The sequence below is a fragment of the Vulpes lagopus genome, chromosome 8 (assembly GCF_018345385.1).
Source record: "Vulpes lagopus strain Blue_001 chromosome 8, ASM1834538v1, whole genome shotgun sequence".
Taxonomy (NCBI): Eukaryota; Metazoa; Chordata; class Mammalia; order Carnivora; family Canidae; genus Vulpes; species Vulpes lagopus.
The window spans coordinates 60,612,684-60,637,918 of record NC_054831.1 but is presented as its reverse complement, the minus strand read 5'-3'; the positions used below and the strand labels follow the sequence as shown (position 1 = coordinate 60,637,918).

Sequence of the window (25,235 nt, the reverse complement as noted above, 5' to 3'; positions counted from 1 at the left end):
CTACAAAAAGAAATAAAAGGCATCCAAAAAGGCAAAGAAGAAGCCAAACTTTCAGTACTTGCAGATAACATAATACTGTAGGAAACCTGAAAGATTCCACCAAAAAAAATGCTAGAATTAATACATGAATTCAACAAAGTCACATGATATAAATTCAATGTACAGAAATCTCTTGCATTTCTACACCAACGAAACAGTAGAAAAATAATCAAGGAATCAATCCCATTTACAATTGTACCAAAGGCCAATAACAAATGTAGGAATAAACCTAACCAAAGAGGTAAAAATTATGTACTCTGAAAACCATAGAAAACTTATGAAGAAAATTGAGGAGGACACAAAGAAATGGAAAAACGTTCCATGCTCATGTGTTATAAGACCAAACATTGCTAAAATGTCTATACTACCCAAAACAATCTACACATTTAATGCAACCTTTATCAAAATATCACCCCACCTCTTTTTTTTTCCAAGTTAGAACAAACAATCCTAAAATTTGTATGGAACCAGAAAAGACCCTGAATAGCCAAAGCAATATTGACAAAGAAAAGCAAAGCTGGTGGCATCACAGTACCAGACTTCAAACTCTGTTACAAAGCTGTGATCATCAAGAGAGTATGGTATCGGCACAAAAACAAACATATATGTAACAGAATAGAAAGTCCAGAAATTGTCCCACAACTACATGGTCAACTAATCTTCAGCAAAACAGGAAAAAATGTATAATGGAAAAAAGATAGTCTCTTCAACAAAGTATTCAGAAAACTGGACGGCAACATGGAAGAGTGAAACTGGACCACTTTTTCACACTATACAAAGAATTAAATTCAAAATGGATGAAGACCAAGTGGGGCAAGATGGTGGAAAAGCAGGTGTCCTCAACTCACCTGGCCCCACCAACTTACCTAGATAACTTTCAAAACATCCTGAACACCTACGAATTCAACTTGAGATTTAAAGAGAGAACAGCCAGAACACTACAGAGAGAAGAGTTTTCACTTCTAGCATGGTAGGGAGGCAGGAAAAAAATCAAGTGGGGGAGGGCCCCCACCAGGACCTAGGCTAAAGAGGGGAGGAGAAAGCCTCTGGGACAAGAAAGCCCAGCCCTGGAGAAGCAGGAATTTTAAAAATCCACACTGGATTTTTCCCAGACTGAAAAGTCCTTAGCAGGGAAATCTGGCAGAATCTTAGGAGGGGCAGTGAAGCTTCCAGTTTCCTGGAGTCACTAATAGAGGAAGTGTGTCCCAGAGAAAACACAACACAAACTGTGGATGGGTCTCAGTAAAGGGCTGGAGCAAGCAGTCCACCGGGCATTTGGGAGAGGCCAATAGGTTAGACAAGCATCTCCAGACAGAGGTGGCTATGCTGTGCTGCCCTTGGGAGCCTCTGCCCCTGGGAGCATGGTTCCAGCAGCACAGGGCCTCGGATCCCAGGGCACCGAGCGGAAAGCCTATGATCCTGGGTTCCCCTTGGGACAGGTGGAAGTGGGGAGGGCAAGGACTATGAGAACTCTCCTGATGCAGGGCATCCCCAAGCTGCGCAGATCAGTGCACCTGCGCTGGTCTGGGAGCATCTAGGCCAGTGAGGACTTGGAGACTGCATTAGTTACTAGCTGGGAGCTGACTCCAGAGCTGGAAATCTGGCCACCACCATTGTTGTTTCCTCCTTGTTTCACCTTGTGGCTGGGAGGGGCAGGGCCACCAGGGAACAAAGGCCTCACAAGGTAAACAGCTTACACTGAGCCTGGCATCCAGCAGGGGTCAGGGAATCTCCTCCCAGGCACACACACCTGAGAATCAGGATAGCAGACCCCTTTTCCAGAATACCAGCTGGAAGATCAGGGGAAGAGCAAGTTCTTGACCAAGCAGCACAGGAAAGCTCCAGGGGAAATTGAGCTATTAATAGTATGTAGAACTAGAAGATCCCCCAACCTTTAAAAAAGTTTTTCCCCTTTTCCATTACTAGTCATTTTTATATTAGACTAAAAATTTCCAATATTTTTTCTCTTTTTCCACCTTAACTACAATATTTACCTCCTCTTCATTTTTAAGTTTCTTTCTTTTTGACTTTCATATTTCTACAATTACATCTTAAATATATTTTCCATTTCTAGATTCCCTTCAGCATAATCAGTTTAATTTTGGGAGATATACAAGATATGGTTTTTTGTTTTCTGTTTTTTGTTTTATCTGCCTCCTTTTGTTCTACAATGGTGGAAGTTAATACCTTCTAAAACATGACCAACATGCACCTAGAACCAAGTGGGATACTGTGCTGGTTCATTCTGTGAGATTATATTATCTCTTCATTTTTGTTCTGCTCCCCTCCTTTATCTTGTTTATGTTTTGGTGGTCAAGTTTGGGGTTTTCTTCAAGTATTGCTGGTTTATATAAATTTGGAACTGAGCATCTTCTAACATACAGAACTTAATACACTGAGAACCAAGAGGATCAACCTCTAGGAACCCACAGGTAGACTATATTCTCCCTCGACTACAACTTCGTCACCTACACCATCTCCCAATACTCCCCTTTTTTGTCTCTCTTTTTTTCTCTTTTTCCTCTTCACTTTTGTTTTTTACTCTTTTTTTTTTCTTCTTCTTCGGGATTTTTGGCCTTTTATTTTTTACTATGTTATTTTAAAATTTGGTTTTCACTTTAGTGGTCCTTTTGTTTTATTGTGTTCTGATCTTTGCTTTCATTTTCTGGTCTCTGACCTCATCAGAATCATCTAGGCTAAAATTTACTTGGGTTGTGGTTGATTTTCTTGACTCAGCCTGCTCATACAGTGACTCTGCACTGAGCGGAATGACTAGAAGGAAGAATTCACCACAAAAGATAGAATCAGAAACACTACTTTCTGCCACAGAATTACAGAATATGAATTACAATTCAATGTCAGAAAGACAATTCAGAAGCTCAATTATAGGACTCCTGGAGGCTGAGCAGTTGAGCCTTTGCCTATGGATTCTTGAAGTTCCAGGATTGAGTCCTGCATTGGGCTCTTGCATGGAGCCTGTTTCTCCTCCCTCTGCCTGTGTCTGTGCTTCTATCTGTGTATCTCATGAATAATAAATAAAATCTTTTTTAAAAAGGACAGAAGCACAATTATAAAGCTCTAGAACAAAGCATGAAGAACTCTAGAAACTTTGTTACCGCAAAATATAGATCTAACCAGGCCAAAATTAAAAATTAATTAAATGACATGCAATCCAAACTGGATGTCCTAACAATGAGGGTTAATGAAGTGAAAGAAAGAGTGAGGGACATAGAAGACAAGTTGATGGCAAGGAAGCAGGCTAAGAGAAAAAAGAGTAAAACAATTAAGAGACCATGGGGAAAGGTTAAGGGAAATAAATGATAGCCTTAGAAGGAAGAATCTACCTATAATTCAGGTTACGGAAAATGCCGAGAGGGACAGACAGCCAGAAAACATATTTGAACAAATCATAGCTGAGAACTTCCCTAATTTGGGAAGGGAAACAGGCATTCAGATTCAGGAGATAGAGAGGTTCCCCCTCAAAATCAATAAAAACTGTTCAACACCTCGACATTAATAATGAAACTAGCAAATTCCAGATAGAAAATCCTTAAAGCAGGGAGAGACAAGAGATTATTAACTTATATGGGGAGAGACATCAGATTAACAGTAGACCTCTCCACAGAGACCTGGCAGGCCAGAAAGGGCTGGAAGGATATATTTACGGTCCTAAATGAGAAGAACATGCAGCCAAGAATACTCTATACAGCAAGGCTCTCATTCAGAATAGAAGGAGAGATAAATATCTGCCAAGATAGGCAGAAACTGAAAGAATATGTGACCACCAAACCAGCTCTGCAGGAAATAGTAAGGGGGAATCTGTAAAAGAAAGAGGAAGCCCAAATAAGTAATCCACAAAAACAGGGACTGAATGGGTATTATGATGACACTAAATTCATACCTTTCAATAATAACTATGAACATGAATGGGCTTAATGACCCCATCAAAAGGTGCAGGGTTTCAGACCGGATAAAAAAGCAAGACCCATCTATTTGCTGTCTCCAAGAGACTCATTTGAGACCTAAGGACACCTACAGCCTGAAAATGAAAGGTTGGAGAACCATTTACCATTCGAATGTCCTCAAAAGAAAGCTGGGGTAGCAATCCTCATATCAGATAAATTAAATCTTATCCCAAAGACTGTAGTAAAGGATGAAGAGGGACACTATATCATACTTAAATGGTCTATAAACAAGAGGACCTGACAATCATGAATATTTATGCCCCTAATGTGGGAGCTGGCAAGTATATAAATTAATTAATAACTAAAGTAAAGACATACTTAGATAATACACTTATACTGGGAGACTTCAACACTGCACTTTCTGCAAATGACAGATATTATAAGCACAACATCACCAAAGAAGCAAGAGCTTTAAATGGTATACTGGACCACATGGATTTTACAGATATTTACAGAAATTTGCATCCGAACGCAACTGAATACACATTCTTCTGAAGTGCACATGGAACTTCCTTCCAGACTAGACCACATTAGACCACATACTGGGTCACAAATCAGGTCTCAACTGATACCAAAAGCTTGGGGTGTCCCTGTATATTTTCAGACCACAATTCTTTGAAACTAGAACTCAATCACAAGAAGAAATTTGGAAAAAACTCAAACATGTGGATGTTAAAGACAATCCTGCTAAAAGATGAAAGGGCCAACCAGGAAATTAGAGAAGAATTAAAAAGATTCATGAAAGCTAATGAGAATGAAGATACAACCGTCCAAAATCTTTGGGATACAACAAAAGCAGTCCTAAGAGGGAAATACATCACAATACAATCCTCCCTCAAAAAATAGTAAAACACTCAAATACACAAGCTCAACTAATGCCTAAAGGAACTGGAAAAAGAACAGCAAATAAAACCTACACCAAGCAAAAGAAGAGAGATAATAAAGATTTGAGCAGAACTCAAATAAATAGAGACCAGACAAACTGTAGAACAGATCGCCAAAACCAGGAGTTGGTTCTTTGAAATTCTTTGAAAGAATTAATAAGATAGATAAACCATTAGTGATCCTTATTAAAAAGAAAAAAGACTCTAATAAAATCATGAATGAAAGATAGATCACCACCAATACCAAGGAAATACAAACGATTTTAGAAATGTATTATGAGCAGCTATATGCCAACAAATTAGGGAATATAGAAGAAATTGATGCATTTCTGGAAAACCACAAATTACCAAATCTGAAACAGGAAGAAATAGAAACCCTGAGTATGCCAATAACCTGTGAGTATATTGAAGTAGTCACCAAAAACCTCCCAAGACACAAAAGTCTAGGGCCAGATGGTTTCCCAGGGGAATTCTATCAAATGATTAAAGAAGAAACAATACCTATTCCACTAAAGCTGCTCCAAAGGATAGAAAGGGATGGAATACTTCCAAACTCGTTTTATGAAGCCAGCATCACCTTAATTCCAAAACCAGATAAAGACCTCACCAAAAGGAGAATTATACACCAATATCCCTGATGAACACAAATGCAAAAATTCTCAACAAGATACTAGCCAAAAGGACCCAACAGTACCAAAAGAAGATTCTTCACCATGACCAAGTGGGATTTATCCTCAGAATGCAAGGTTGGTTCCACACTCCTAAAACAATCAATGTGATAGATCACATCAACAAGAGAAAAAAAAAGAACGATATGATCCTCTCAATAGATGAAGAGAAAGCATTGGACAAAACAGAGCATCCATTCCTGATCAAAACTCTTCAGTATGTAGGTATACAGGGAATATTTCTCAGCATCTTAAAAGCCATCTATGAAAATTCCACAGCAAATGTCATTCTCAATGGGGAAACAATGAGAGCCTTTCCCTTAAGATCAGGAACACAACAGGGATGTCTACTCTCACCACTGTTATTAAACAGAGTATTAGAAGTCCTAGCCTCAGTAATCAGACAACAAAAAGAAATAAAAGGCATTCAAATTGGCAAAGAAGAAATCAAACTCTCCCTCTTCACAAATGACATGATACTCTACATAGAAAACCCAAAAGACTCCACCCCAAGATTGCTAGAACTCATACAGCAATTTGGCAGTGTGGCAGGATACAAAATCAATGCCCAGAAATCAATGGCATTTCTATACACTAAGAATAAGACTGAAGAAAGAGAAATTAAGCAGTCAAACCCATTTACAATTGCACCCAAAAGCATAAGATACTTGGGAATAAACTTAACCAAAGAGGTAAAGGATCTATACCCTAAAAACTATAGAACGAAAAAAAAAATAAAAAAATAAAAACTATAGAACGCTTCTGAAAGAAATTGAGGAAGACACAAAGAGATGGAAAAATATTCCATGCTCATGGATTGGAAGAATTAATATTGTGAAAATGTCTATGCTACCCAGGGCAATTACACATTCAATGTAATCCCTTTTGAAATACCAAGGACTTTCTTCAGAGAGCTGGAACAAATAATCTTAAGATTTGTGTGGAATATGGAAAGAACCCAAATAGCCCCGGAAATATTGAAAAAGAAAACCAGAGCTGGGGGCATCAAAATGCCAGATTTCAAGTTGTACTACAAAGCTGTGATCAAGACAGTATGGGAGTGGCACAAAAACAGACACATAGATCAATGGAACAGAATAGAGAATCCAGAAATGGGCTCTCAACTCTATGGTCAGCTGAAGTTCGACAAAGGAGGAAAGAATATCCACTGGAAAAAGGACAGTCTCTTCAATACTGTCCAATATTGGACAGCCACATGCAGAAGACTGAAACTAGACCATTCTGTTACACCAGACACAAAGATAACCTTAAAATGGATGGGAGATCTAAAAGTGAGACAAGAATCCATTAAAATCCTAGAGGAGAACACAGGCAACATCCTGTTTGAAATTGGCCACAGCAACTTCTTGCAAGATACATCTATGAAGGCAAGGGAAACTAAAGCAAAAATGAATATTGGGACTTCACCAAGATAAAAAGCTTCTGCACAGCAAAAGAAACAGTCAACAAAACTAAAAGACAACCTACAGAATGGGAGAAGATATTTGCAAATGACATATCAGATAAAGGGCTAGTATCTAAGTTTTATCAAGAACTTATTAAACTCAACACCCAAGACACAAACAATCCAATCATGCAATGGGCAAAAGACATGAACAGAAATTTCACCAAAGAAGACATACACATGGCCAACAAGCACATGAGAAAATGCTCCACATCACTTGGCATCAGGGAAATACAAATCAAAACCACAATGGTATACCATCTCACAGCTGTGAGAATGGTGAAAATTAACAAGACAGGAAGTAACAAATGTTGGAGAGGATGTGGAGAAAGGGGTACCCTCTTGCATTCTTGGTGGGAATGTGAAGTGGTACAGCCACTCTGGAAAACGGCCTGGAGGTTCCTCAAAGAGTTATAATAGAGCTACCTATGACCCAGCAATTGCACTGCTGGGGATTTACCCAAAATATACAGATGCAGTGTGGGACACCTGGGTGGCTCAATTGTTAAGCCTCTGCCTTTGGCTCAGGGCATGATCCCAGGGTTCTCAGATGGAGTCCCACATTAGGCTCCCTGCATGGAGCCTCCTCCTCCCTCTGGCTATCTCTCTGCCTCTATCTCTGTGTTTCTCATGAATATATAAATAACATGTTTTTTTAAAAAGCCAAGTAAAAAGGTACAGATGCAGTGAAAAGCCAAGACAGCTGCACCTCAACGTTTATAGCAGCAATGTCCACAATAGTCAAACTGTGGAAGGAGCCTTTTGTTCATTGAAAGATGAATGGATAAAGAAGATGTAATATATATATATATATATATACATATATATATATATGAAGATGTAATATATATATAGATGTAATATATATTACAGTGGAATATTACTCAGCGATTAGAAACAATGAGTACCCACCATTTGCTTCAACCGGATGGAACTGGACTGTATTATGCTGAGTGAAGTAAGTCAATCAGAGAAAGACAATCATTATATGGTTTCACTCATAGGGGGAATATAAGATATAGTGAAAGGGATTATAGCAGAAAGGAGGGCAAATGAGTGAGAAAAATTAGAGAGGGTGACAAGACACGAGAGACTTAACTCTGGGACATGAACAAGGGGTAGTGGAAGTGGGTGGGGGAAGTGACTGGGTGATGGCCACTGAGGGGAGCACTTGATGGGATGAGCACTGGGTGATATACCATATGTTGGCAAATCGAACTCAATATGTATATAATTTAAAATTGATGAAAGACCTGAATATAAGACTGGAAACCATCGAAATCCTAGAGGAAACACAGGTAGCAACATCTCTGACATCAGCCACAGCAACTTCTTACTTAGCTGTGTCGCCAACCAAAGGCAAGGAAAACAAAAGCAACAATGAATTATTGAAACTTCATTAGGATAAAAATCTTCAGAGTAAATGAAATAATCAACAAAACTAAAAGGTAATCTATGGAATGGGAGAAAATATTTGCAAAAGATATGCCTGGTTATGTGTCCAAAATCTAGAAAGAACTTATCCAGTTCAACACCCCAAAAAACAAATAATCTACTTAAGAAATGAGCAGAAGACATGAATAGACATTTTTCCAAGGGAGACATCCAGATGACTAACAGACACATGAAAAAATGTTTAACATCATTCATCATCAGAGAAATATAAATAGATTCCATGAAGTGGTATCATCTCACATCCGTTAGAATGGCCAAAATTAGCAGGACAATAAAGAACAAATATTGGTGAGGATGTACAGAAATAGGAACCCTCCTCTTTTGCACTGGTGGTGAGAATGCAGACTGGTGCAGCCACTCTAGAAAACAATATAGAGGTTCCTCAAAAAGTTGAAAATAGAACTACCCTATTATCCAACAATTGCACTTCTAGGTACTTACCCAAAGGATATGAAACTTCAAAGGTGTATCTGTACCCTGATGTATATAGCAGCATTATCAACAATAGCCAAAACTATGAGAAAAGCCCAAATGTCCATCAACTGATGAATGGATAGAGAAGGTGTAGTGTATATATATACAATGTAGTATTACTCAGACTTCAGAAAGAATGAAATATTGTCATTTGTAATGACATGGACAAGTGAGCATAAGGGAGTGTGTGTGTGGGGGAAGAGATTGAAAAATTTTCCATAAGAGACTTTTAATTATAGAACAAACTGAAGGTTGATGCAGGGATGTGGTTGGAGGATGGGCTAAATGGGTAATGGGTATTATAGGGTACTTATTATGATAAGCACTGGGTGTTGTATATAAGTGATGAATCACGTAATTCTACTCCTGAAACCAACAGTGCACTGTATGTTAACTAATTATAATTTAAATATTTGAAAAATAATAAATCTTGTTGGAAGGTGAAAAAATAAATACAAATTAAAAAAATTGATTAAAGACACCATTGTGAGACCTGAGACCATAAGAATGCTAGAAGAGACTACAGGCAGTAACTACTTTGACATTGACCATAGCAACTTTTTTCTAGAAAGTTCTCCTGATGCAAAGGGAACTAAATTAAAAATAAACTATTGAGGGATGGCTGGCTGGCTCAGCATTTGAGTGTCTGCCTTCAGCTCAGGGTGTGATCCCGGGATCCAGGATCCAGTCCCCGCATGGGGCTCTCTGCGGGGGGCCTGCTTCTCCCTCTGCCTATGTCTCTGTCTGTATCTCTCTCTCTGTCTCTCATAAATAGATAAATAAATCTTAAAAATAATAAACTATTGAGACTACATCATAATAAAAGTTTCTGCAGAATGACGGAAATAATCAATGAAACTTAAAGGCAATCTACAGAATGGAAGTAATATTTGCAAATGACACATCTGATAAAGGGTCGTTATCCAAAATCTATAAATAACTTATCAAACTCAACACCATAAAAACCAAATAACCCAATTTAAAATGGGCAGACGACATGAACAGATACTTATTTCTCCAAAGTAGACATCCAGATGGCCAACAAACACTTGAAATGATGTTCAACATCACTCATCATCAGGAAAATGCAAATAAAAACTAAAATGAGATAGGGTACCTGGATGGCTCAGTGATTGTCTGCCTTTGGCTCAGATCATGATCCCTGGGTCCTGGGATTGAGTCCCACACCAGGCTCCCCACAGAGATCCTGCTTCTCCCTCTATGTCTCTGCCTCTCTCTCTGTGTCTCATGAATAAATAAAATAAAAATCTTTAAAAAAATCTAAAATGAGATATCACTTAACACCTGTGAGAAAGGCTAAAATTAACAACACAAGAAACAACAGGTACTCTTAAGGATGTGGAGAATGGGGCATCTTCTTGCACTGTTGGTAGGAATACAAATGTTGCAGCAACTGTGGAAAACAGTATGGAGGTTCCTCAAAAAAATTAAAAATAGGACTGCTCCCCAATTCAGCAATCACACTATTGGGTATTTATCCAAAGAATACAAAAACACTAATTCAATGCAATACATGCACCCCTGTTTACTGCAGTATTATTTACAATAACTAAATTATAGGAGTAGTCCAAGGGTCCTCTGATAGATAAAAAGATTAAAAATTGGTGTATATATTATCCATAGATGGGAAATTTTTATTCTATTATATATATGTACGTATATGTATATAAATATATAATTCCATATACACATATATGGAATATTATTCAGCTATAAAAAAGAATGAAATCTTGCCATTTCCAAGAACATAGATGGAGCTAGAGAGGGAGAATATCTTATTATATTTGTATATTTGTATAAGACCAAAATAATCTTCATAATTATGCTGTAACCATTGTTTTTATCTATCTCCAAGAATAAGCCTAGAAGATCTGAATAATCTCTCTTGATGGCAACTCAAAATTTGGAAGTATACATCCACTTTGTGCAACTCGACATCCCCTGTAGCCCCAGTGCCATTCTAAGCAGAAAAAGTAGGTAATTTCAGAGATAATTCATAAGGTTTTCCCACTATATTTGCATGCTTTTTCAGTAACTGTGTTTTTAATTAGTGCATTGTATAACATAACACCTGGGAAAGTGCTAGTCAGACAAAATCCTTTAGGTGCTCTTATCAGACAAAGTACTTTAAGGAAAATGAAAATTATTCTAGGTATTTCGACTAATATAATTTAATTTAGGAAGCTGCTTACAAATGCATTATTATTCAATCAAAGAACTACCTATAAGCCTGAACATGACTCAAATTTGTAGACACATAGTACTCAAGGTAGCTAGTATCAATTAATTAGAACTGCAGAAAATTTAAGTTTCACACATGTCTTTTTTCATTAGTAAAATTTATTATTTCTTGTATTTCTCTAAAATCTGTCACTGCATAAGTACTAGTCATTGGTTGCACAATAAATCTAACCCTATTTCTTCATTAAAAGTCTGAAAATCTTTAAAAAAACTAACATATATTGCACTGTTTCAAATCAAGCATCTGTTGTTGCTGCAATCCTAGAAGAACAAGTATAATTGTGCAAGCCTTATTGATATATATAAATATATAAGTATCAATAATAAGTATCACAGTTGTTATATATATACATATAAAATTTATATATAACTTTGGTAGTTATTCCAGAGATTGATCATAGTGTTTGGAGACTGACTTCCAATGCTTCTTTTAAAAATTGAATAAATATAAAGACACTTGAGTTGGCATCAAGTTGTCGTCTTTCCTTAAATTCTGTATTTAATATCTTTATTTCTGTAAAAGAAAGAAAGACAGAAAGATTAAACAGAAAGGAAGGGAAGCAGGGAGGGAGGGGAGAAAGAAAAAAGAGTGATATGGAAGGAGAGAGGGAAGGAGGGAATATTTTAAGAATGGAAATAAAAGGAAGGAAGGAAGGGAGGGAGGAAGGAAGGGAGGAAGAAAGGAGAAAACAGAACTAAAAGTGCCTCAAATTCTCTCCTTTGGAAGAGGGCATGCATAATGGAAAAATAAATAAATAAGAATTAAAATATTCATTTAATACTTGTTGAGCACGATGGTGGACAACCATCATTTTTTTTTTTTTTATGCATGAGAGACACAGAGCGAGAGGCAGAGGGAGAAGCAGAGGGAGAAGCAGGATCCATGTAGGGAGATTGATGCAGGACTTAATCCCTGGTCTCCAGGATCAGGCCCTGGGCCGAAAGCAAGTGCTAAACTGCTGAGCCACCCAGGGCTCCCCAACAACCATCATTCTAAATGACAGGGATGAAGCCAACAACACATAAACTCTCTCTGGGAGCTTATATTATTGTTGGGGAAGCCACATTAAGAAACAAGCACAAAGAAGAAAATAACAGCTACTAATAAATGACAAAGGAATAATTATAATGAAGTAAAGTGATATAGAAAATATGTATGTATGGGGGATGGTGAAAGCATTAAATTGGAAAGTCGAAAAATGTCCTTCCTGAGGAGGTAGGAGTCAAGTCACATTTAATATTAAAAGATTAGCACCAGAAAAAAAAAAAATTAGCACCAGGCAGCCCAGGTGGCTCAGCGATTTAGCGCCGCCTTCAGCCCAGGGCATGACCCTGAAGACCCAGGATTGAGTCCCACATCCGGCTCCATGTGAGGAGCCTGCTTCTCTCCCTTTGCCTGTGTCTCTGCCTCTCTTTCTCTCTGTGTCTCTCATGAATGAATGAATGAATAAATAAAATCTTAAAAAAAAAGATTAGCACCTTATGTGCACAAAGCAAGGAGGAACATTTCAGACAGCAAACAATTGGTACATAGGCCTGCTACCAGCAGACATGGGTTCAATGTGTCCAACAACAGAGACCTACAAGATTGGAGAGAACACAGTGAGATGAAAAGTGGAAAAGCAGGAGAGGAGTGAGGGAACCTAGTGTAGACCAGAATGGGGATTCCAAACGATAAAAATGTGATGGGAACATCTAAAGCCAATGGATGCTATCATATGATTTGTGTTTTAAAATTTTTTTTCAATATTTTGGGAAGAGAAAATGGTATTATTTACCCTATTATTAGGTCTATAAAATATTATGATCTTTTTCATAAATGTTCAAATGGTATTTGAGGCTAATTTTAAACATTTCTCAATTTATTTTTCTGACTCTTCATTATATTGCTTTATTAGCTTTATAGTCAAGATTTCTACATTACAGAGATCTTTCCAACACTTCTCACAGTACCTAAAAATGTAATATGTGCTCCTTCAATATTTATTGAGTAAATTAACAAATGAAAAAAATTAGCAACATATGTAATTCCCATTACTACAATACATGTTTCTTCAAAAAAAGTTTTAGTCAAAATTTTTTCCTCCAAATCCCATCTCAAATGCACACATTAGCCAGTGATTTTCTGGCTTCTCCTGGTGGAATCAATTGATTTATATTAGTGGACTCCACATAAAATGTATTGCTCTGATTTTTTTCTAAAAAATATTTGAGAAGAAAAAGTTTATTTAGTAATTATTTAGGCTCTGACTTAGATTGTAAATGCTCTTAGATCACTGAAACCTCTAGATACAAGTATGGATGAAATATGGTGTGTGTGTGTGTTAGATAAGAGATCTTTTATATAGAAATATATTTACTCAGATGTATATGAATTATGATGCTTTACTATAATTTTTTCTCTATTTAGAGTATAAAGTATTTCTTATAAAATGCTACATACTCTAATTGCATAAGCCCTCTTTGCTGTTAGCTAATTTGAACATACCCATATTCTTAATGAAGAATTTTAAGAAGAATTTAGGAAAATTAGATAACTTACTTGAAAAGTCAATCTGGTTTCCTTTCCTTTCAAGTTGTGCTCTCCTGGGGAAAGACAGTGTCAGTGTTGTGGAGTAGTTGTGTTTTGTTTTACTCCACATGGTGTCACTCTACCCCTTCCAAGGATATAATTTTCTCTAGTTCAGTTTCTGAACTTCCACTGGTTATTAAGGAGGAAAACCATTATATTTATTTTAAATCACAATACTGGGGAAAAAAATTCCAATTTTCACTGTAAGATAGCATGGACAAATTTCCCCACTTACCTCTCATTTCTTTCAAACTTCAAAACAAATAGAACATTTTATGATAAGTAGAAAATACATTATTTTGCCTCTGTAGGCTAAGTCACTAAATTGGTAGACTTAAAATGCAGTATTTCCAAAATTTTAACACTTTATTACAAAATACTTTCTTCACCTTTTCTTAGTAGATTGATTTAAATATTTAGGTTACATATTTAAATATAGATTTTTAAAATTGGTTATATTTTATATATATATTAAATTTAAAATATATTTATATTTTAGGTTATATTTAGGTTAAAGTTATATTTTAGTTATAGTTTATAAAATATGTTATATTTCAAAATATAATATATTTTTATACTTAAATATAAAATATATCACAGTGATTTAGCAATTTCTTGAAAAATACAAAAATTATGTAAGACACATATTAATTGAATTTTATATATATATATATATATATATATATATATATATATATATACTATTATCTTCTAGTATTTATCTTCAAATATTCACTAGTCAGCATGGAAAGAGGGACTGGACTTGGTCTTGATGTGATTAGAAACCACAGGAGAAAGTACATAGTGGTAAGAGCTTGGGAAACATGCAGTTGGCATTACTGTAGGTATTCAAATTTAAGCAATGTGGCCATTGGTGATGCTCTTGATGGAGATATTCAGGCAAACAATAGTTTGATCCTTAAAAGGTTTTTTAGCTCTTTTTAAGTGTTGGATTCTATGCCTCAACAATAAGTATAGTAAAACACTATAGGGGACTGATAAGGGGACTATAGAAGGGACTGATGTAAGAGGAATAGAATGCAAAAGGTATTAAAATATATAAAGTCCAACCTTAAATATTTTACAAACAAGTATGTATTCAGTGCCTAATTATATGATCAAAAAATTTTCTCTTAGTGTATATAATATTAATATATTTTCTTTCTCCACATAAGTTTGTGAGTAACTCAAAAACAGTTGCAAAATTGTCACTTTCTATCATAGCACCTAGTTAAGTGATAACAACATGACAGGAATTTAATATGCAATTGTTGAACATAATTTGATTCCATAATCAAATTAAGTCTCAAATTCTGGTATCACAATATCATTCAAGAAAATGATATGCAAAAACACCTGAAATCTCAGATGCTAAAAGATTCAATCTAGTCGTGGTAAAATTGGGAGTAACACTTAAAAGCTCTTTTATGTGATTGACTGGATTATACAGGAGACTTATGAATATATTTTTATTTATAACTACTATAAATATTTTGCTATATAGTCTTTCAATTATTTTAATATTATGTATGTGTGTGCAAGTATGCGTTTGAATTTTTCTTGCATATGAATAAGATCACATTCTGGGCATTTTGCTGCACCTTTATTTTCTTATCATTTATCTATTCAGTATTTATTAAATAAACATTTAATGAGGACCCTCTCCATGTCAAGTCAATTGTGAGGTACAATGGAATTAAGACACAAATGAGTGAATAGGAAACTACAGTACAATATGATAAGTACGCTGATAATATGGATTGCACAGAGATATATGGAAGCATTTAAAACTCTTGTCAATGGAGATTAGAAAAATCTTCTTGGAAGAAATCATGCCTAAGTTGATCCTAAAAATGGGGGAGTTGTCAAAGATAAAACATGGGGAGGTAAAGACATTTTAATCACAGAGAGAGAAAACAATATGTAAAAATTAAAAATATAACAAAGAGAACATGACATATTAAAGAACTATGGAAAATGTGTAGAGAGGCTAACAAGCAAGATGGGGCTTCTGTTCCCTTCTGAGGATTGCCCTGAGGGATATATAAGGGCACCGATGCCTTTTGGCAGATATATTATCATGGAAAATTTTACTTTTTAGAAAGAGCAGTCTTTGGAGAATGGACTGGAGCCTGGCAAAACTGCAATTATAGATACATTTAGGATGTGGATGTCATTCCCAATCAAAGATAAAGTTTAAGTGTCTAAGGTAGGAGAAAAGAGGAAATGAATAGATTTGTGGTAAACTGGGAGGCCAGGAACATGTATCATTAAGAGGTCTTACTGGAGAACAATTCTGATAGTATAACAGATGATGTGTAGCAGAGTTAGCCTCTCCTAATTGTTATGACTCCCCAGTGTCATCATAAGGTACAGTTTCACCTATGTTGGTACTGTAGCTAGTCAGAATATAGGCTGAAAATGTCATTAGATCATGTTTTCTCCTTAGATTTTTTTAAGGAAAAAAAAAGGAAAGGGGAAGAGAAAGAGGAAAAGTGAGATTGAGTGAGTGTGAGGGGGAAAAATGAAAAACAAATGAAAAGGAAAAAATAGAGAGCATTAGTATAAAGAAAGCAATAAAATAATAATGTTTTCGGGGGATCTCTGGGTGGCTCAGTGGTTTAGCGCCTGCCTTTGGCCCAGGGCGCGATCCTGGAGTCCCAGGATCGAGTCCCGCGTCGGGCTCCCGGCATGGAGCCTGCTTCTCCCTCTCCTCTGCCTGTGTCTCTGCCTCTCTCTCTCTTTCTCTACGTCTATCATAAATAAATAAAAATAAATTAAAAAAAATAATAATGTTTTCTTTCATACAAACTTGGTTTTTAATCTTGGCTTTACCATTTACACTTACGCAAAATTTTACAAGTTGTTTGATATCTCTATACTCATTTGTAAAATGTAATTTCGTAGGGATTTTACTAATAGTATCATAGTAGATATAAGGTACTTAAAAGAGTGCCTGAAACATAATAATTTATTTAAAAACTATGTCTCTCTTCACAGTGTATTGTCTATTCTATGCTAGGCAGTCAGGCATTACAATATGTATTGTAATGAAGAATGTACACCAAAATGCAGAAGTGTGTGTGCATGCAAGTAATTGGAGTGATTCAGAAGTAGATCAGCTCTTAAAAATTCAGAAGTTGGGGATCCCTGGGTGGCGCAGCGGTTTGGCGCCTGCCTTTGGCCCAGGGCGCGATCCTGGAGACCCGGGATCGAATCCCACGTCGGGCTCCCGGTGCATGGAGCCTGCTTCTCCCTCCTCCTGTGTCTCTGCCCCTCTCTCTCTCTCTCTCTCTATGCCTATCATGAATAAATAAATCTTTAAAAAATATTAAAAAAAATAAAAATTTAAAAAAAAATTCAGAAGTCCTGCTCTGGATCAGCCCTCATTAGTACTAAGTTAATCTGCACCTAACTTAACTGCTTGCCAAAAGTAACAGTAAACCCCATATGGAAGAAAACATTATTTGGATCTGCATCTTATAATTTCCTCATAGACCAATCTAGAGTTCAACAAAATTTTCAATCATAACAGGATATAATTTCACACAGCTTAAAACCAAGAGAAGAAATAGATCATAAAAACAAATCTAAAACAGGTATTTTGGAGCTTTCAAGTGCAATAATTGAACTTAATAACCCAGTAAATATTTTTAATAGGAGATTGTACACAGCTGAAGAGAAAATTCATAAACTTAAAGATATTTCAGAAAGCCTAAAAGGTAGAAAATTTATTTTTTAAAAAAGCAAAAGATATATAAAAAGATTTAACATATGTGTTAGTGGAACTTTAAAAAATGTGACAAAAAATATTTGAAAGAAAATGGCAGGGATTTTTACAAAGGAGTTAAAAATGAAAACCCATGAGTTAAAGAGGGACTTCATAACTGAAACAGAATTAAAAAAAAAATGTACCTAGACACATCATAGCGATGATTAAACTAACTGATTTAGGCCTTAGAAAAGTATCTGGAGGAATAAACACCCAATTATCATAGTTATTATTATTTTTCACATATTATTATTTTACTTATAGCCATTTCTCCTATGTAGTGAACTGAATTATATGGTGAACTAATTTAGGAAAAGTGTCTGAGGATATATCATTCATCTAGGATATTGACATTGAATGGTCTCTTACAATTATATGTTGTTCAAAACTTTTCATGTGTGCTAATGTATTTCTTTCTTTCTTTTTTTTTTTTTTTAAATGAGTAACCCCACTGATTAAGGGCTCTAAATTTTTTTTTAAATTTTTATTTATTTATTTATTTATGATAGTCACAGAGAGAGAGAGAGAGAGGCAGAGACACAGGCAGAGGGAGAAGCAGGCTCCATGCACCGGGAGCCCGACGTGGGATTCGATCCCGGGTCTCCAGGATCGCGCCCTGGGCCAAAGGCAAGCGCCAAACCACTGCGCCACCCAGGGATCCCATCTAATGTATTTCTTTTTAAAGTTCCTTTAAAAAAATTGATAGTATACTTCTCAACAACAACAAAAGTGAATATAATGGAATGATAAAATGGAGTGTTTACCGCCAACAGACCAACAGAAACAGAACTTCTGAAAGATATATTTCAGAAAGAAAGAAAGAAAGCAACTTAGATACAAGAAGAGTAGAGTGCAAAGCAAATGATAATAATAGTAACCTAAGCAAATATTATTTATATAGAAATTAAAATCACAATGTATAAATTGTCATAACTTTTAAAAAGACAAAATATAAAAACAAGCAAACCAGAGTCAAGAAATAACAAAGAGAGGAACGCCTAGGTGGCTCAGTGGTTATACCTTTGGCTCAGAGTGTAATCTCAGGTCCAGGGATGGAGTCCCACATCAGGCTCCCTTCTAGGAGTCTACTTCTCCCTCTGCCTATGTCTCTGCTACTCTCTATGTGTCTTCATGAATAAGTAAAATCTTAAAAAAAAATAAGGAAAGAGAAAAAAAGAAAGGAGAAAAAGGAAAAGAGAAAAAAAAGCAAGAAATAACAAAAGAGAACAAAACTATAAAAAGCAAGATATACATAAAGCTCAAAGTAAGATAAAGATAAATCTAAATATATCAGTAATCATCATAGTTGCAATTCAAGTTGCCAATTAAAATACATAAATGATCAGATTTGTTTTTAAAAAATCCAGCAACATGCTATATTTAAAAGATATACCTAAAAATAAGAACAAAGAAATGTTGAATATTAAGTAATGGAAAAAGACACATAAAAAATACAAACCAAAGAAAGCTAAAGAAATTACCATAATTTAGTGAAAAATAAATAGTGAGACAAAGAATGATAATAGGGCTAAATAGGAGGTAAACAAAACTTTTGGGTTAAAAGCTCAGAACTTTATGAACTGCCTGATTACAAGTCCTAGGAGTATGATTTACAAGTTTTACAACCTTGAGTACATTACTTAAAGTTTGAAAATCCTTTTTAAATTATTTGTAATGGATAATCATTGTATCCATCTCAAGAGGTTATTATGATGAGTAACTGAACTAAAGTATGAAAAGCACTTGACTGGAGAATGGCAAACACATGTATATGTTTCTTGAAAGGAACAAGATTGTTAACGAAGTAAAATTATATTGTAAAATTTTCACTTTAGACTACTTTTCAAATTTGCTCATCAGTAATTGGAGTAATATAGAAACTCTAACAGATTTTTGTTTCATTCTATTTTATTTATTTTCTAAAGATTGGCAGAATGCTTGAATTGCTGAGAACAAGAAACTACATAGAAAATAATAACTTAGTGGTGCCTGGCTGGCTCAGTGGTTGAGCATCTGCCTTTCACTCAGGTCATGATCCTGGGGTCCTGGGATCAAGTCCTGCATTGGGCTTCCCTCAGAGAGGCTGCTTCTCCCTCTGCCTATGTCTCTGCCTCTCTCTGTGTGTCTCATGAAAAAAATGAATAAAATCTTTAAAAAAGAAAAGAAAAAAACTAATTAAACAAGAATTGACTCTTTGAGTCAGAGTGTTGCTACATGAAAGGAAATATTCAAAACTGTTATTAAAGAACTCCAATAAAATTTTTTTAATTAAAAAAACCCAAAATTGTAATTAAAGAAAAGTCATCTTAGAGATTATACTTTGTATAGAGACATTAAAAACTATTACCACCAGAAGGATAAACTTGGAGTTTGTGGTTCTCTATTTCATGTCTTTGTCCTGTTGTCCTGATTGTTTTAACATAGATACATGGCTACCAAGACCAATGGTAACTGATCTTACTCTAAAACGAAATAGTCTCTTGAGTCACCCCCCGCCCCCCGCTGCTGCCTTGGTGCGGGGAGCGGGACACAGCCCCTGCCCACCGTGGTCTGTAGTACTTGCAGCTCTTCTCCTTTAAGATGCCTGAGGAAGTGCACCATGGAAAGGAAGAGGTGGAGGCTTTTGCCTTCCAGGCAGAAATTGCCCAGCGCATGTCCCTTATCATCAATACGTTCTATTCTAACAAGGAAATTTTTCTTCGAGAGTTAATCAGTAATGCTTCTGATGCCTTGGACAAGATTTGCTATGAAAGCCTGACCCTTCCAAGTTGGACAGCGGTAAAGACCTGAAAATTGACATCATCCATAACCACCAGGAACACACCCTGACTCTAGTGGACACAGGCATTGGTATGACCAAAGCTGATATCTCATAAATAACTTGGGAACCATCGCCAAGTCTGGCACTAAAGCATTCATGAAGGCTCTTCAGGCTGGTGCAGACATCTCCATGATTGGACAGTTTGGTGTTGGCTTTTATTCTGCTTATTTGGTGGCAGAGAAAGTGGTTGCTATCACAAAGTACAATAATTATGAGCAGTATGCATGGGAGTCTTCTGCTGAGGGTTCTTTCTTTATTTTCTTTCTTTCTTTCTTTCTTTCTTTCTTTCTTTCTTTCTTTCTTTCTTTCTTCTTCTTTCTTTCTTTCTTTCTTCCTTCTTTCCTTCTTTCTTTTTTTTTAAAAAAAATTATTTACTTATTCATGATATATACAGAGAAAGAGATGGGCAAAGACATAGGCAGAGGGAGAAGCAGGCTCCATACCGGGAGCCTGATGTGGGACTGGATCCCAGGACTCCAGGACCAGGCCCTGGACCAAAGACAGGCGCCAAACCACTGAGTCATCCAGGGATCCCTGGGGGCTCTTTCACTGTGTGAAAGACCATGGTGAGCCCATTGGCCCATTGGCCAGGGTACCAAAGTGATCCTCCATCTTAAAGAAGACCAAAAAGAATATTTAGAGGAGAGATGTGTCAAAGAAGTGGTGAAGAATCACTCACAGTTCATAGGTTATCCCATCACCCTTTATTTGGAGAAGGAATGAGAGAAAGAAATTAGTGATGATGAGGCAGAAGAGGAGAAAGGGGAGAAGGAGGAAGAAGATAAAGATGATAAGGAGAAACCCAAGATTGATGATGTGGGTTCAGATGAGGAGGATGATAGTGGGAAGGACAAGAGAAAGAAGACAAAGAAGATTGAGGAAAAATACATTGATCAAGAAGAACTGAACAAGACCAAGCCCATTTGGACCAGAAACCCTGAAGACACCACCCAGGAGGAATATGGAGAGTTTTACAAGAGCTTACTAATGACTGGGAAGATCACCTGGCAGTCAAGCACTTCTCTGTAGAAGGTCAGTTGGAATTCAGGGCATTGCTCTTCATCCCTTGGTGGGATCCTTTTGACCTCTTTGAGAACAAGAAGGAAAAGAACAACTTAAAACTCTATGTCCGCCATCGGTTCATCATGGACAGCTGTGATGAATTGATATCAGAATATCTCAACTTCATCTGTGGTGTGGTTGACTCCGAGGATCTGCCCCTGAACATCTCCTGAGAAATGCTCCAGCAGAGCAAAATCTTGAAGGTCATTCGCAAAAATATTGTGAAGAAATGCCTTGAGCTCTTCTCTGAATTGGCAGAAGACAAGGAGAACTATAAGAAATTCTATGAGGCGTTCTCTGAAAACCTAAAGCTTGGAATCCATGAAGATTCCACTAACCGGTGCCACCTTTCTGAGCTGCTGCATTACCACACTTTCCAATCTGGAGATGAGATGACTTCTCTTTCAGAGTATGTGTCCCATATGAAGGAGACTCAGAAGTCCATCTATTACATCACTGGTGAGAGCAAAGAGCAGGTTGCCAACTCTGCTTTCGTAGAGCAAGTGCAGAAATGGGGCTTCGAGGTACTGTATATGATAGAGCCTATCGACGAGTACTGTGTGCAGCAGCTCAAGGAGTTTGATGGGAAGAGTATTGTCTCAGTTACCAAGGAGGGCCTGGAGTTGCCTGAGGGGAAGAAGAAAATGGAGGAGAGTAAGGCCAAGTTTGAGAATCTCTGCAAACTCTGAAGGAAATCTTGGATAAGAAGGTTGAAATGGTGACCTTCTCCAACAGGCTGGTGGCTTCACCCTGCTGTATTGTGACTAGCACCTATGGCTGGACTGCCAACATGGAGCGGATCATGAAAGCCCAGGCACTCCAGGACAACTCTACAATGGCTATATGATGGCCAAAAAGCACCTGGAGATCAGCCCGGACCACCCCATTGTGGAGACGCTGCGGCAGAAGGCAGAGGCAGACAAGAATGATAAGGCTGTCAAGGACCTGGTGGTGCTGCTGTTTGAAACAGTTCTGCTCTCCTCCAGCTTCTCACTGGAGGATCCCCAGACTCACTCCAACCATATTTACCGCATGATCAAGCTAGGCCTGGGCATTGATGAAGATGAAGTGACAGCAGAGGAACCCAGTGCTGCTGTTCCTGATGAGATCCCTCCGCTTGAGGGTGATGTGGATGCCTCTCGCATGGAAGAAGTCAACTAATTTCTCCCCGCAGACCTTGTGCCCTCTGTGTCCCCATGGCTCCCCAGCAACCCTGAGTAGCCCCAGTTCACCTAGTTCCCTCTGCTGATGTCTAGTGGATTTTTTCCCCTCCTGTCTTTGTTTGAGGCAGGAAAGACGGGCCTTAAGCCCTAGCCCTCATGAAATTTAACAAGGGGTTTGGATGTGTATTGTGGTGTTTGTTTATTTTATTTTGAGATTAAAATATGCAAAATAAAGAAGATACAGTTTTATAAAAAATAAAAACTAAAAATAAAACGAAATAAAAATATCAACATTTTGTTGATAGAAGGAATTTGAGTAACATTGACCTTCCTTGTGAATAGAGCTATTTATTGCTGGAATGAAGGAAAACAATTAGATATTGCCTTTAAAGATGACAAGTTAAATTCACAAACATCTGCTATTTGGGTAATCTGCTGAAGAATTTGAGATGGTTCAAAGGATCCATATTTTCCTGTTATAGGGCGTTAATACATCCAGAATGACAATGTTGTGTGATTCATTCCTATTTTTTTCTCCATGTTTTCTAAAGATAAAAATTTTCAGCTGGTCTTTTTAGTCTCAAAATAAGGTTTAAATAGGCCAGAAGGTCCATTTCTGAGAAGAGTGGCATTGCAAAATTAGACTCCTGTTTGTGCCTCAAAGTAAAAATGACAGGTTAAATTCACAAACATCTACTTCAATCTTCATTCTCAGTATCACATTTGTGTAAGCTCAATAGTGTTAACAACAACAACAACAACAACAACAACAACAAAAAACCATTGAAGTCACTTGGGAATTATCATGAACTTATCAGAAAGCTTCTGAGTTTAGTAACTTTTATCTTTATTTGGACCAAGTATGAGAAAAAGGTCAAGAACATTCATTCCTAACAAATACATGATAAATACCACATGCTTTTGTTTTAAAGAAACTTACTGGACTGAGTGAAAAGTTTGTTAATTTTTATGGTAATAGTTTTAAGTCCCTCTGGGAAATGTAGACTAAAGAAATCACATGTAACACAGTGATGGTAACACTGTTCTTAAAACTCTCAAACTAATGATGTCTGCACTTTTGGGTAATGTCACCTTTTGAGATTTAGATAAAGTTGTGACCCTTTCCTCAGAATAATGCCCTTAAACAAATACATCTTCAGTTGGCAGACTATTTTAAGAGTCTCTCAAGTCTTATCATCTTTCAGACCCACAAATGTGCCTTTGTAGAAGAATACAATGATTTGTTCTTTGGGGAGAAAATAAACTACTGCCTACCATAATGAGGCATGAAACCAATATGCTATAGGGATTATTCCTATATTTCCTTACTATTCTCTTGTGTTTGTGCAATATCATGTCATTATTGATTTTTTAAAATTTAAAATCTAGTCCAGGAAATTTTCCTTTCCTAAAAAGAAAGGCCCTGAGACATAATACTAAGCCATATGAATACCTGTAGTGTAGCTGGATAAGCAACCATTATCAAGCCACTAGTTTCTCTTCCCAAACTGACTGTTGATACTGAGCTTTCTTCAGGCACTGTAAAACTTTCTTTGAAGTAATTACCTTTTACCTGTGCTTCTTCCTTGCATAGACTACTTCTAAGTACTTAACACTGGCTTTATATTTAGGAACTTACCAAAAAAATAGGATCATTTGCAATTTATGGACTTAAAAATAATATTAGTAGTTTGATTCCTCTTCCCTCCACTCTTACCCTATGATATGCAGTAGCACACAGGGGTGTGATTGGCAGTGATTACTCATAGATTTTACTGACTTCTCTCAATAGTTGAACCCTCCCAGGTGTATTTTATTTCCATAGGAAACAGGCTTGAAAACAAGTAAACAAAATTGAGAGTGGTAGGAGTATGAATGGAGGGTGGTCTGTCTCCAGCACTCAGACAGTGAGATGCCCCTTGCTGGATGCTTTTGAGTCATGCCTTGAAATAATATCAGGCTCCTAGACATTAAAACCAACTATTTATACTAAAAGTGTCCATTTCTACCCTTTGTCACAAGAAAACAATCAAGATTTCATCTAGCAGATCAAAATTTTTAGAACTAATAAAAGTAGTGGCTTCCTACCTTATTCTCTGCATCAAACATGGTTTTCACAAGGTTACATCTGATACCAGCTCTTTTACATGAGAAAAATGACCTTTTGTCCTGCACATTTCAGAAACTTTAAATTGTCAACCTTATGGTCCTCAACATTAGAGAAAAAAATCAGGAGAAATGAATAAAAAAGAAAGAATTTTAAAACCTTTGTCAAATATCTGAAATACTATGATGCTGGTATCATTTTAATTTCTGAAAAGATTTAGGAAAGTTCATACTTTGGCCCTAGGACTAATCCACTCAGAAACTAGTCATTACAAGTCATATTTCTTTATAGATTATTTTATAGCTGACAAACTGGAACTGAATAAAAGTCTTTTCTTCTGAAACTACTATAGAGTCAAAAATCATAGAAACTCTCTGAAGACCAATGTGATAACCTCTCAAATAACTCACTTATACTAAAAGTATATTATGTAGTCATCAGCAGTGAAGATAAACTAATGGAAGTGCTCATATTTCAAACAGAATGATGTTATAACGGGGATAAAGAATTATTAGTTTCATTTGGA

The 25,235-nt window shown here is 36.5% G+C and overlaps 1 pseudogene; it reads left to right on the top strand.

The window, feature by feature from the left end:
• Positions 1-20,136: 20,136 nt before the first annotated feature.
• LOC121498146 lies at positions 20,137-22,600 on the top strand (annotated as a pseudogene).
• Positions 22,601-25,235: the final 2,635 nt, after the last annotated feature.